This window comes from Amblyomma americanum, chromosome 5 (genome assembly GCF_052857255.1).
Source record: "Amblyomma americanum isolate KBUSLIRL-KWMA chromosome 5, ASM5285725v1, whole genome shotgun sequence".
Taxonomy (NCBI): Eukaryota; Metazoa; Arthropoda; class Arachnida; order Ixodida; family Ixodidae; genus Amblyomma; species Amblyomma americanum.
In genome coordinates, this window is record NC_135501.1 from 145,795,210 (window position 1) to 145,808,446 (window position 13,237).

Below are 13,237 nucleotides of genomic sequence, written 5' to 3' on the forward strand. Positions count from 1 at the left end.
TAGTACCTTCGTCCCTGTTTTAACCACGATATTTAATAACTGTTTGAATAATTCTGCCTTTCCCCGCGTGTGGAAAACGGCGCGTGTTTTCCCTGTCTTCAAATCAGGAAACAAATCTGATGTTTCGAACTACCGCCCCATTTCTCTTCTTTGTGCAACCTCTAAGCTTTTTGAATTAGCTTTGCACAAAGTACTTTCCTTCCACCTCAAAAATGTAATCATTCATAATAAGCATGGTTTCATAAAAGGTCGTTCTACTACAACTAACCTTGTGACTTTTATGACGTATACATCAGCTGAAGTCCTTCAGGGGAGTCAGGTAGACGCTGTGTACTGTGATTTGAGCAAAGCTTTCGACGTTGTTACTCACTCATTACTTCTTCAAAAGCTTCTGCTGTTTGAGATCGACGTTTCAATTGTAGCCCTCCTACGCAACTATCTTCTTGATCGGTCCTGCTTTGTCAGTGTAAATGGACAGACCTCATTTGTTTACACTCAAACCAGCGGAGTTCCCCAGGGCTCGGTATTAGGCCCGCTTCTGTTCTCTATTTTTATCAATGACGTTTCCTCCGTGATCAAAAACTCCTCATTTCTCCTTTATGCGGACGATATAAAGTTCAAGGCAATACATACTCTTCACGATTGCTTGTCATTGCAATCGGACATATCCGCCTTCTCTGATTGGTGCTTGAAGAATGGGCTCACTCTCAATTCATCTAAAACGAAGGTTGTCTCATTTACGCGTAAAACGCACAGTCTTCTCTACTCTTATTCGGTGAATGGTAGGCCGCTGCCCAGGGTTGATGAAATTAATGACCTCGGCGTACTTTTCGACCGTAGCCTCAGCTTCTCCTCTCATACAAAACGCATTGCTCTACGGGCTATGCGTACACTCGGCTTCATCTGCAGGCTTTCGAGAGAGTTTCGAGCCCCACTTCCTGTCTTAAAGCTCTACCTCTCCATATGCTTGCCGCTTTTGGAATATGCGTCTGTTGTTTGGAACGGCACTTGCCAGTCAAACAGTGAAAAAATCGACAGAGTTCAGCACAAGTTTTTATGCATATTTCAACATCGGTTTTCTTGCAAAACTTCCAGCTCTCGTCCCAGACGGAGTAACTCACTGCAGCTTCCTTCTCTTAGCTGCCGTCGCGTGAGGGCAGATATAATTTTCTTGTATAAACTTCTTCATGGTCACATTCTATGCCCTCAGCTCCTAGCGCGTATCCTTTTGCGTGTACCGCGAAAGAGCATTAGGGAATTCAGACCATTCCAAGTTGCTGCGCTCCTGCACTCCCTCTCCCCTCTGGACAGAATGCAAAAGTTGTTTAATTCTCTTTGTTTTCACCTAGATATATTCGAAAATTCTCTCCCTTCCTTTATTTTGGATGTCCGTGACGTTCCACTTTGAGCACTCTTTTTCTCATACATAACTTCCCCTTTCATGCATTTTGTCTTTACTACACTTGTGCGTTTGCACCGGTATTATATTGTTTTTTTCTCTCCTTAATTGTTCATCACGTGTACATGTTTTCATCAATATTATTTCTTTATTACTGTATACTCACGCCTGATTGTCTGTAACGCGTTCACTAATTACGTTTCTTATTGTGTATGATTGTATTTCTAGCTTGTATTTCAGAGGTTTCTTATTCGTTCTTATTAGTTTTGGCTTTATTCTTGTTTGTATTTTGCTATATGCTGTACTTGGCTGTTATTGGTCGTTCATTCTCTTTGTTTATTGTTTCAATAGTTATTTATATGTCTGTTGCCTGTTCTAGCTGTTTGCATTTACCGCTGTCCTCGCTGTTTTCTTGTTTTCGCTTTTTTGCTTCATGCTTGCTGTCACGCCTAGTTTATGTGTCTTTTTATTCTATCGCCTTGACTGCTGCATTACCTCCCCTGAGTGTCTTCCTTTGTAGTGAAATAAATTTACATTTTGTGCGTGTGAATGGTGTACCAGCACCAAGACCTATGGGTTGTTCCTGGGCACCAAAAAATAAAGATTGATTGATTGATTATTATTATCATTATTATTATTATTTTTGGTGTACCAGCAACAAGACCTTCGGGTTGTTCCTGGGCACCGAAAAAATAAAGATTGATTGATTATTATTATTAATATTATTATTATTATTATTATTATTATTATTATTATTATTATTATTATTATTATTATTATTATTATTATTATTAATATTATTATTATTATTATTATTATTATTATTATTATTATTATTATTATTATTATTATTATTATTATTATTATTATTATTATTATTATTATTATTATTATTAATATTATTATTATTATTATTATTAGAAATTCAACATGGCGCCCAGTAAGGACGCATGTGTGCTGTGCTCCCGTCCGTTTTTTGGTAAGCAGCAGTTTTTTTCGTTGTGCCGACTGCAACAAACGTGTACACGCGAAGTGCGTCACTTGGAGTGACGACGAGCTGCAGCTTTTGAAGTCCGGCTCGCGACCATTCATGTGCAATCTGTGTTTGTCGTCTTGCGGCGGTGCTAAGCCTAGCGACGGTGGCGTGTCAGCGGCTGCATTCCTTTCTTCCACGGCCCACCAGCCCCATCACCCGACCGGTTCCCTTGCTTCCTCCCCGACGGGCAAACCTGACGGTGCGCTTGCCTCGCTTCGGGCTCTCCTCCTCGACGCACTTGAGGGAATCTCGTTTCTGAGCGACGAGGTCGCCCAGCTGCGGGAGGAGAATGAGCGCCTTCGTGGTGACAACTCGCGGGCGCTCGCTCTCCAGGCCGAGGTCGTTGCCTCTCTGCCGGCTGATGTTCGCAGCCTACGCGAGGAGCTTGCGAGGCGCCCTGCTTCATCGCAGCGTGATCCGCCTTTCGTCGAGCCCCTGTCCGCGAGCAGTCCTTCCCGTATGCTCCAGCCATCCAAGAGCTACTCTGCTGCCCTTCACAGTGGGATGGCACCCGTTGATTTGGCCACCTTCCCGACATCTTTATCTGTTCCCCCACTTATAGTTAATTCGCCTGAGGCGCAGAAGAAGCACCGTAGCCCTGCCATCACTGGCTCGTCGAGCTCATCCAGTCTGAACGTCGCCAGACCTCAGAAGCGCCCGAAGGCTATTTTCGTCTCCAAGCTGTGCCCCGAGACAACGTCGGCTGATTTAACGAACCATCTTAAGTCCGTGAACGTCACCCCCTTTTCTGCCGGCGGTTGAAAACGAAATATGACTCCTACTCGTCCTTCTACCTCACAGTCAGCGCGGAATTCTACGATCAGCTTGATGACCCTTCGATGTGGCCTACGGGCTGCATCTTCAAGGCTTTTCGTGGAAAACTCCTGGATGGTATGTTACATCCTTCCGAGCTGACGGTTGATTGCAGTCAACCCTAACTTGGATATATATTACCAAAATGCCCGAGGTCTTCGGACTAAGGGACCTGTATTTTTTTCCAATGTTTTAGCCTCTTGTTATTCGGCTGTTGTAATTACTGAGACCTGGCTGTCTAGCGAAGTTAACTCAGGTGACTTCTTTCCTAATGACTATTCTGTTTTTCGAAGTGACCGCCCTGAATCAGCTTCTAAACAAAAGGGAGGAGGAGTGCTCATTGCTATTGACAGTTCCGTGCAGTGCGTTCGGCGTTCCGACCTGGAAACCATTGAAGAATCTGTCTGGTTAGAGCTAACTTCAACTCGACATCAAAAACTCTTATTGGCAGCTTTCTATATTTCCCCTAATCTGCCTCCTCCTGCCTACGATGATGTACTACATTCTATTGAATATGTTATCACTTCTCATAGCAAGCACAAACTGCTCATTTTAGGGGATTTTAATACTCCAGGTATTAAATGGAATACCTTTACATATTCACACAACAATCATTATGTAGTCAGTAAGTGCAACCGGCTTTTAGATTTCATAGCTTTTAACACCTTGCAGCAACACAATTTAATTGAAAACTGTTGTGGTAATGTTCTTGACATTTGTTTATCTAATTTTGAAAATGTTCGTGTCTCGACATCTGACATCTCACTTACTCGCTGTGACAAATGTCATCCTCCAATTCTAATAACGGCTTCGGTTTCTGTCCCACCTTCTGCTAATTCAAATCGTGAGGGGAATTCCCCCCGTTTCGCTTATGCACTTGGCGACTATGTTGGTCTCTTCGGTTTTTTCTCTTCTGTCGACTGGTCCGTCTTAAACGAAATCAGCGATGTTGATGAACAAGTCAGTCGCTTCACTGAAATAGTTCTCAATGGTATGCGCCAGTACATACCTGTGCGCACTCCTACTCGTAGCAAGTTTCCGTTCTGGTTTTCCAAGGAACTTAGAACAGCGCTGAAACTTAAGGAGCGGGCCCACCATAAAGCGAAACGCCCTGGGCTGGATACATGGGCAGATGAATTTGGCCGCTTGCGTTCCCTTTGCAAACGCCTGTACAAGCGTGATCATGAGTCCTATCTTGAATATTTAGAGAATAGTGCCTCTAATCGTCCTACTGAATTCTGGAGATACGTTCGCAAACGCTCGAATAAATCTGATAGTCATATTCACTTAGTTGACTCTCATGGGAATGAAATTCGGAACGTCGCTGACGGCTTTGCTCAACACTTTTCCTCCGTGTACAAATCTCCACGTTGCGATTCCGTATGCCTTCCAGCTGGCGCACCTAATTCCGTTCTTCTTGACGAGAAGTTAGTAAGTGAGAGTCTTAAGTGTTTGAAACCATCTTTGTCCCCTGGACCTGATGGCATTCCAGCCGCCATAATAAAAGCCTTCAATAGTACCTTCGTCCCTGTTTTAACCACGATATTTAATAGCTGCTGGAAAAATTCTGCCTTTCCCCGCGTGTGGAAAACGGCGCGTGTTTTCCCTGTCTTCAAATCAGGAAACAAATCTGATGTTTCGAACTACCGCCCCATTTCTCTTCTTTGTGCAACCTCTAAGCTTTTTGAATTAGCTTTGCACAAAGTACTTTCCTTCCACCTCAAACATGTAATCATACATAATCAGCATGGTTTCATAAAAGGTCGTTCTACTACAACTAACCTTGTGACTTTTATGACGTATACATCAGCTGAAGTCCTTCAGAGGAGTCAGGTAGACGCTGTGTACTGTGATTTGAGCAAAGCTTTCGACGTTGTTACTCACTCATTACTTCTTCAAAAGCTTCTGCTGATTGAGATCGACGTTTCAATTGTAGCCCTCTTACGCAACTATCTTCTTGATCGGTCCTGCTTTGTCAGTGTAAATGGACAGACCTCATTTGTTTACACTCCAACCAGCGGAGTTCCTCAGGGCTCGGTATTAGGCCCGCTTCTGTTCTCTGTTTTTATCAATGACGTTTCCTCCGTTGTCAAAAACTCCTCGTTTCTCCTTTATGCGGACGATATAAAAATGTTCAAGGCAATACATACTCTTCATGATTGCTTGTCATTGCAATCGGACATATCCGCCTTCTCTGAATGGTGCTTGAAGAATGGGCTCACTCTCAATTCATCTAAAACCAAGGTTGTCTCATTAACGCGTAAAACGCACAGTCTTCTCTACAATTATTCTGTGAATGGTAGGCCGCTGCCCGGGGTTGATGAAATTAATGACCTCGGCGTACTTTTCGACCGAAGCCTCAGCTTCTCCTCTCATACAAAACGCATTGCTCTACGGGCTATGCGTACACTCGGCTTCATCTGCAGGCTTTCGAGAGAGTTTCGTTCCCAGCTCCCTTTCTTAAAGATCTACATCTCCATATGCTTGCCGCTTTTGGAATATGCGTCTGTTGTTTGGAGCGGCACTTGCCAGTCGAACTGGGAAAAAATTGACAGAGTTCAGCTAAAGTTTTTACGCATATTTCAACATCGGTTTTCTTGCAAAACTTCTAGCTCTCATCCCAGACGGAGTAACTCACTGCAGCTTCCTTTTCTTAGCTGCCGTCGCGTGAGGGCAGATATAATTTTCTTGTATAAACTTCTTCATGGTCACATTCTATGCCCTCAGCTCCTAGCGCGTATCCTTTTGCGTGTACCGCGAAAGAGCATAAGGGAATTCAGACCATTCCAAGTTTCTGCGCTCCTGCACTCCCTCTCCCCTCTGGACAGAATGCAAAAGTTGTTTCTCTTTGTCCTCACCTTGATATATTCGAAAATTCTCTCCCTTCCTTTATATTGAATGTCCGTGACGTTCCACTTTGAGCACTCTTTTTCTCATACATAACTTCCCCTTTCATGCATTTTGTCTTTACTACACTTGTGCGTTTGCACCGGTATTATATTGTTTTTTTCTCTCCTTAATTGTACATCACGTGTACTTGTTTTCATTAATATTATTTCTTTAATACTGTGTACTCACGCCTGATTGTCTGTAACGCGTTCACTAATTACATTTCTTATTGTGTATGATTGTATTTCTAGCTTGTATTTCAGAGATCTCTTATTCGTTCATATTAGTATTGGCTTTATTCTTGTTTGTATTTTGATATATGCGGTACTTGGCTGTTATCGGTCGTTCTTGTGTTCATTCTCTTTATTTATTGTTTTATTAGTTATTTATATGTCTGTTGCCTGTTCTAGCTGTTTTCATTTACCGCTGTTCTCGCTGTTTCCTTGTTCTCGCTTTTTTGTTTCATGCTTGCTGTCGCGCCTAGTTTATGTGTCTTTTTTTTCTATCGCCTAGACTGCTGCATTTCCTCCCCTGAGTGTCTTCCTTTGTGGTGAAATAAATTTATATTTTGTGCGTGTGAATGGTGTACCAGCACCAAGACCTTTGGGTTGTTCCTGGGCACCTAAAAATAAAGATTATTATTATTATTATTATTATTATTATTATTATTATTATTATTATTATTATTATTATTATTATTATTATTATTATTATTATTATTATTATTATTATTATTATTATTATTATTATTCACTTAAAGTTAATTTTCGTTTCATTTTCCTTCCATGACGGCGCGGTTCAAGTGTTTATCGAAATATGTGAGACAAGCGTAACTTCCTTTCCTTAATTTGTCCAACGGGCTAGGCGCCGCGTCGAACGCGCGATGGCCTTCCGTGGACTCCTTGGCAATGCTGCAGCACCCTGCAGCGTCCCAATCTTAAAGATAAGCTCAAGCGCTCTGCCGATGATGAAGGTAAACATTTATCGACTATGTACAAGGAGGTGTTTGGTCCCAGGCCCTCACAGATCTAGGTGGAGCTCCTATTCTGGAGCCGCAATGGCTCCTAGAACCGCTCGCACCCTGGTGGCCAAAGTCTGTTGTGACTGTAGGTCATGGCAGCTGAGCAGCGCCTCCTCCCAGCCCTCCCTAGAAGGGTGGGAGATGAAAAATTAGAAGGGCAGGCCCAGGCCATGTGGAAAACGTCCGCGAATGTCGCTCCGCACAGGCTGCAGCTACCGTCAAATTCTGAATTGAAGTGTTTCAATACTGCCGGACACAGCATTGTATTTGTAAAAAGTTTGAGAAGCAGGCATAACGAAAAAATTTGGCATTCCGGGCATAAAGAAAAACCGAACTTATCGACACCGTCCATTATACAGTTGACATTCTGCCTACTCCACGCCGCATACAGTGACCGCACTGATGTGTATACAGATGGTTCGGTCTCAGATACAAGGGAAACCTATTCCGTGGTCATTCCTGCGAGACAGACCAGTATTATCCCGCAAACGTCGCATCGGACAACCTCCGCCGGGTCAGAATTTGCCACTCTTCGTGCGGCTGTATGGTACATAGGCGCAAAAACACCCCACAAATGAGCATTGTTCTATAACTCAAAAGCAGCCTTACAGTGTCTCAATTCTGCTTTACGCCATGGCGATCACGATCAACTCGTAGCTTAATTAAGGCATCTCTAACACCAGGCGCAGGAAGAGGGTCATGACATCGTCTTTCAGTGGATACTGGGACACTCTGCCATTGCTGGAATCGACGCAGCTGAAGCTGCAGCTCGAACGGCTCATGGCAGTGCCAACATTCTCCAGATACCGTTGACAAGAGCCGACGCAGCACGACATTTTTTTTTATTCGAGAAGTGTGTCATGAGGCATAAGTTGAAAATAAAAATGGTCTGGCTTAGCTAAGGTTAAGCCTAGGATGCGAAGCATAATAGATTTGTGAAAGGGATTCGGTATCGCCTGCCCGTAAGTCAGGCTAGTCTCTTCGTTGTTTAGCAATCTCCTGGAGGAGCGGGAGTTAGCCTTTGTGGTCGCGGCCGCGCGGCGACCGCGCGAGTTGAGCCCCGTTTCTCCACAGCTGGCGTGACGTCAGACCACGTGCTCGGCTGCAGCGCCCCTAGCGGGAGGAGCGGGAGTTAGCCTTGGTGGTCGCGGCCGCGCGGCAACCGCGCGAGTTGAGCCCCGTCTCTCCTCAGCTGGCGTGACGTCAGATCACGTGCTCGGCTGCAGCGCCCCTAGAGGGAGGAGCGGGAGTTAGCCTTTGGGGTCGCGGCCGCGCCAGGCTGGGCTATGGTTGAGCTAAGTGGTGTCCCTATTATGCTTCGCATAAAAAGGAAGAGGGCGGGAAGGGATGCACGGGACTGAAAGTTAAAAGGAGTGAAGACCCATTGTGTTGAGGTAGCTGCAGAGGTGGCTAATGAAACGGTTGTTCATAGTCCACTTCGCGTAGTCACTTTCGCGGTTCCACCGCAGGTCTACCTCCCTGAGGAGCCGTTTTCTTATAGCAGCCGTCGCTGGGCACGTCCACAACAAGTGCCGCACATCACAAATGTCCGGTGCCGCGCTACAGTGAGGGCACCTGTCAGGTGCTGGCAGATCTTTGGCACGCCACCGATGACGGACAGACGGTGTCAGAGCCGCCCCTGCCCGAATCCGGCGCATGGATAAATCTTCCTGCCGAGTAAGACTACGGGGGAGAGGTTGCAAACACGGAGGAATTAGAGCGCGTGTTCGCTGGCACAGAACTTCGGAATCGGAAACATGGGACAGGAATGGAGCTGGGGGAAGAGGGGAAGGTGGCGGATCGTCTGATGTATGAAGATAAGTCATAGCATCCGCTTGAATGTTATGTGGATCCTGGGCATGACAGCGAATCCAGTGTATGCGCACGGGACATGGATACTTTGCACAGAGCACATGAATTGATTGTGAAACCTGGAATGTCCGTCGAACAGTCTTAAGCTGTTTGAGGGCGGCGAGGGAGTCGGTGTAAATATGAAATGTATTGAAAGTTGGAACGAGCGGAAGGCAAGCAATGGCATTATAAATGGCTTAAAGTTCTAATGCCAGGGGAGTGCACGTATCCGCAGTATACGTCGCGCGAGAGTTGAGATGCGGATGAGATGGACAATACACAGCAGTAACTCCCCTCTCTGCAGAATGTGATGCATCCGTGTATAATATGCACTCTTCAGGCATATACGCTGCTGATACCGACGGGGAAACAGTGGGGCGATTGTCAGTGAGCTGGTAATATTGCCACGGAGGAAGTGTCTTTAAGCGATTAAATTAAAGCGACTGTTTTGCCACCCGTTGGTCGATTAGTTCACTGAGTGTTTTAAGTTGGGCGAACTCCTGAGAGTCCCTCTGTCGTTAAGACATCTGCGAATGCTTGGCCGAAGAGAGCTTTTAGCGTCATGGTCTTCTACTAGCAGCTCCACATGCTGTCTGCACCGCCTACACCCCTTACTCCAACTCAGTCCTCCGTCCGGCCTCTCCCGCTGCGATGCTACGCTGTTGTGTCGCCTGTGGTTGGCAGTGGCGTTCACAAATGCCTACTCCCACTTAGTCTCAATGGCAGACTCTCCTGCGTGTGAGATCTGTGGGTGCGACGAAACTATAGAACACCTTCTTTGTAACTGCCCTCGGTTTCAGCGTGAGCGTCCACTCCTCGCTGCAACACTCCGCCGTTTAGATCCTAGGCCCCTTACTGAAGTCAAGATTCTGGGTCTTTGGAGTGAGCCTTCATCGCAGAGGACAGCTTTGAAGGCACTTTTCAAGTTCTTGAAGGAATCAGGACTGAGTGCAAGATTGTGAACTATCCGTGTGTGCCCTGTGTACCCTGCAAGTAACGGCCAACGAGCATGTGCGAAAGTGATCATCTCTCTTTGTTCTTTCCCCTTTCTATCTCTTCCTCCGTTCCCCTTCCCACGTGTAGGGTAGCATACTGGGCGCTGCCTAGTTAACCTCCCTGCTTTTCCGTCTTTCTCTCTCTCTCTCTCTTGAGAAGCAGCCGCTGGTCTGCTCTCCAGAGACCCTTACAAAGTTCCGGAAAGCGACGATGACTGTTCTTATAGTATGTAGTGAAGTCTGACTGTAATTAGAGATTGGGTAGGCTCGAGCAGGCTTCCAGAGCAAGTGTGAGTGCCCGGGTTGAGAGCACGCCGGCCGCCTGATCGGCTATCTTATTGCCCTTGGCCGGGAGCTCAGATCAGGTTGCAATTTAGAGGGTCGCTGGACCTACGCCAAAGTTGTAAGATGCGCCAGGCGAGAGGATGTATCCAACCAAGATCGTAGTTCCGACAAGCCCCCTTCGAATCGTTAATGATGTGTTTCACTTTGGGAAGGATAATGCTAGCGGAATCGAGATTTTCTCCGCGGGTGTTGTGCTGTAGGCTCGGAATGTGAGTCCTGCCACTGTGGTGTTGTCGTGGACCACTGCTGTGGTGAACCACCCCCCACGGTGGGGACCGGCAATGTCCACGTAGTACACGTGTTGTTTTCGACCATAATGTCGCTCCAGTGCTTCTGCACGCGTCTGGCGACGGCCATTGTGGTCAGGGTGTGACATGTTGCCGGCAATGAGTCGGTCCCTTAGGGCGCGTCTCCAGGGCTCTGGCGCTCGTAATTGGTCATCAAAGGTGATGGTGTATTGGATGTGGAGTCGTTAAAAAATGCGGCGACCGGATGGCGTTTTTGATACGCGCGTATGTTGGTTGACGAGATGGGCGGCTCGAAGTTCCCGATAGGTGCTGACCACGCCCAGGTTCAACAAACGCTGGTTAGTGGTGGTAACGGGAGGGTGAAGAGCCCGTTTGATGACTTTGTGGTGCATCAGCGCGAGTTGGTCCTCGTCGTGTTTGCGCATGTGAAGGTGGTGGTCGAGTAAAGGATTCTACTCGTTACAAAGGGATATGCCAGCCTCAAGGCATCTTTGCTTCGTAATGCCCCCCCCCCCGCTTATTGGAGACTCAGTGGACCATACGGCCCACGTGGTCACCATACATCGAGAGTTTTGCTGGTGTTGTGTCCCGTCTGCGTTGTTGGGGAATAAAGAAGCCGAGGATGCGGATCTTCTTGGCTTCTCTAATAGGACCCGAAGGAAGTGTGAGGTGAATTGAAGTGTCATCCCGAGAAGGTATGAATGTGGACAAAATCTGATTTATTGGGGCACAGTGGAGACCACAGTATGCATCGTAAGCGTCAGCTACCTCCGCTGCCCTTTTTAGGCAGGTCTGAATGTGTCCGACATTGCCTTCTGTTGCCCAGATAGAGATATCCGCATATAAGCAATATCGGATGCCGGGCATGGAGCTTAATTTTCTGGGAAGGTCTTTCGTTGCGAGGTTTAAGAGGAGGGGAGATAAAACCGCACCCTGTGGTGTACCACAGAATCCGATGGTATAGGGCCCATGCTCCTTGTCTTGAATTGGAATGTAGGCCGGTTGACCCGTGAGAAACTGCCAGATGTCGCAGCATGTATTCTGACCAGAGTTGTCATCTTGGAGCTGATTGAGTATTACTTCATGTTTGACATTATTATAGGCTCCTTTCAAATACAAGGCCAGGACTACCTTTTCATTGTGAGGGAGTGATTTGAGCTGTAATATTTCATGATGGAGTTGTAGAAAGGAAGTCTTGTGTAGATTTCTGTGGTCGTAAACCAAACATAGTGTCCACAAAAGTGTGAAGTGTTTCGAGGTAAGTGGACAACCTGTCTCGCACCATAGTCTCCATCAGTTTGCCGACACAAGATGTAAGGGAGATAGTAAGTGCCCTGCAATGTGGAAGCAGTTGCGCACAGCCGCGATCAATCGAGAGAATCTAGCCAGACGCCTCTCTATACGCCGATGTGGAAGATTTCCGCCTAAACACTCTTTCGACTCAACGCACTTTAGTTCAAGTGTTGTCCGCCTGAATATTAAGAGCGTTAGCTCTTACTCGTCACGTTTCTCGATTTCTCGGGTTCAGCTACCAATGCCCCTTGCCGTGAAATTTTCTTCCCGAGAAATTCAATATGGCGGCCCCCATAGTAAATCTATATATTAACACATGTCCGCTAAATGATGACGCCACCGATAAATCCAGGAGAGCGGCCACCACAGGAAAACAATATCAAGCCAGTTGGTGATTGAGTGGGGACGTCACCGATGTATCCAAACTTTTTAACTAGAAGGCAGCGTATTCAAACGCAGCACTGACTGCTTTTTAACCAGAAGGCAGCGTATTCAAACGCAGCACTGACTGCCCGATTTTAAAACTTAGAGGCGGACATCTGAGGTATCTACTGCTCAGTGAGCCATTAGATCTGAATTCCGCTAAACTCTTCGTTCAGGATTGGCGCACAGATATTTACTGGTCTGATAAAAAAATTCTTTAAAATTTCAGAGAAATTTATTAATATATAATGCCCAGTCTAAAGGTTTGTTCGTCACTCAAGTTTAGCCGAAGAATATCTAGAGAAACTAATAATTTTGCGCGAAAATAAATGTAATGAAAGGAACTTCAGCTTAATCTTCTTCCGCCAGTGCTCATGCCGGCGCAATGCAACTACGACCATGAGTGTTTACGTGATATACCAGGCGTCCCAGCTAAAGGTGGTGGTGGTAGTTGTTTTTTATTAAAATCATAGTAAAAAAAGGAAAAGATTTTTGCTAGCCCCGGCATCTGCCATCGATACTCAAGCACCTGAGCTGGGGCAGCGGAAATAAAGGATAGCAGGCATAATTGAGAAATGAAATGACAGAGCTGAGGCTAAAGGCAATCGAGCTTTTAGAAAAGGCGGTGTGTCCTAGCATAGTGAAACAAGCTCAGGTCTAATGAGTGTTGTGTGGCTTAGTCTGAACTATTTCGTTCTACAAAGATAATTAGTAGGCACCGATTACCTAATTTTTTTATTTATTGGATTAAGGAATAAAGCGTGAAACAAGAAAGTTGGTTTTGGGGAAAAGAAATGGCGCAGTATGTGTCTCACATATCGGCGGACACCTGAAGCGCGCCGTACGGGAAGGGAGGAGTAGTGAAAGAAGAGGGAGTGAAAGGAAGGAGGGAGTGAATTAAGGGTGCCGGAGTGGAGGTCTCCG